The sequence below is a fragment of the Lepus europaeus genome, chromosome 3, assembly GCF_033115175.1.
Source record: "Lepus europaeus isolate LE1 chromosome 3, mLepTim1.pri, whole genome shotgun sequence".
NCBI lineage: Eukaryota > Metazoa > Chordata > Mammalia > Lagomorpha > Leporidae > Lepus > Lepus europaeus.
In genome coordinates this window covers 98,719,908-98,721,665 of record NC_084829.1, presented here as the reverse complement: position 1 = coordinate 98,721,665, position 1,758 = coordinate 98,719,908, and the positions used below count along the sequence as shown (strand labels likewise).

General features: G+C 45.3%; 1 pseudogene; it reads left to right on the top strand.

The window, feature by feature from the left end:
- The first annotated feature begins 403 nt into the window (after positions 1–403).
- On the top strand, positions 404–1,479 carry LOC133756085 (tubulin beta chain-like; annotated as a pseudogene).
- The last annotated feature ends 279 nt before the right edge of the window (positions 1,480–1,758 follow it).

Genomic DNA, 1,758 nt, shown 5'->3' with positions numbered 1-1,758 from the left:
CAAATGCCCATCCCCTTTCTTTAATATTAATGACAACTACCCTCAGTAAAATAATCTTTCCTCATTTTAATCATACCATTCATTCTCAAAATTCTTGAGTGGCTTTTCATCCATATCAACTCTGAATAATTCTTGTGTTGTTTCACGATGAAATACTACTCCAGTTCTTTCATGTTCTAAGTTCATTCTTAAACATTGATATCAATAACAATTCTTGCATTTTGTGCAGACTTTCAGAATAGCTTTCTTGGTGCTGCAGCATTTGAGCCAGGCTGCTCCAGCCTCTGGGGCATGTTCCATCCTTTCAGCCAACCCTCAGAGAAAAAAAATACCTATATTGCATATTTCCTTGTCCTGTACCTATCTTGAGGTGAGCAAAAGAAAATTTAAATAAATTCTAACCATGCAGGAAATTATGTTCATACAGTCTAGTCAGTGTGGTAACCAGACTGGTGCCAAGTTCTGGGAGGTGATCAATGATAAACACAGCATAGATCCCACTGGAACCTACCACAAGGACAGCGACCTGCCACTAGTCCTGGACATGGTGCAGGATTCTTAGAGTTGTGACTGCCTTCTGGACTTCTAGCTGATGCACCCATTGGGTCGGGGCACAAGTTCTGGAATGGGTACACTGCTCATTAGCAAGATCCACGAAGAGTACTCCCACAGCATCATGAAAACTTTCAGTGTAGTGCTCTCGCCCAAGGTATCTGACACTGTGGTTGAGCCAATAACAACCTATCTATCAGTTGGTAGAGAACACTGATGAGAACTACTACATTGACAATGACACACTTTATATCTGCTTCCTCACCCTCAAGCTGACCATGCTGACCTATGGGGACCTGAACCACCTCATCTCAGTGAACATAAGTGGTGTCACCACCCGTCTCTGCTTTCCTGGCCAACTCAATGCTGACCTCTGCAAGTTTGCTGTCAGCATAGAGTTCTTCCCATGTCTCCAATTCTTCTTGCCTCGCTTTGTTCCCCTCACCAGCTGTAGAAGCTAGCAGCTTGGACCCTTACTGTGTCTGAGCTCATCCAGCAGGTCTTTGTTGTCAAGAAAATGATGGCTGCCTGTGACCTCCAACATGGCCAGTACCTCATCATGGCCACTCTCTTCTGTGGATGGATGTCCATGAAGAAGGTAGGCAAGCAGATGCTCAACATGCAGAACAAGAACTGCAGCTACTTCATGGAATGGATCCCTAACAACATGACAAGATGGGAGCCAGCTTCACTGGCAACAGCACGGCCATGCAGGAGCTAGCTGTTCAAGCACATGTTGGAGAAGTTCATGGCCATGTTCCACTGGAAGACCTTTCTCCACTGGTACATAGGTGAAGGCATGGATGAGATGGAGTTCACCCAGGCCTGAGCAGCATGAATAACCTCATCTCAGAGTACCAGCTATACCAGGATGCCATCGTGGAAGATGAGGAGGATTTCAAAGAGGAGGCCAAAGAGGAAGCTTAAGGCAAAGCCCCCCTGTGGCCCCAGGCTTCGCAGTTCCTTCAGGCACCTTCCTCAGTTGTGCTGTCCTCTCCCTCAGAATTTGTGTTGCTGCCTCTTTTTTCTTTGGGGATGGGGGTGGTGGAAGCTAGAATAATGCCTGGTACACAGCAGAAGCTCAATAAATCTTTGTTTGTTGAATGTCTCCTCTCTCCACTCTGGGAAACCTAAATTCGACCATGTATTTCCTTCTGGTACTTCCCATCTGTCCATTTAATATTTTTTTTCTGTTTCCAAAATAAT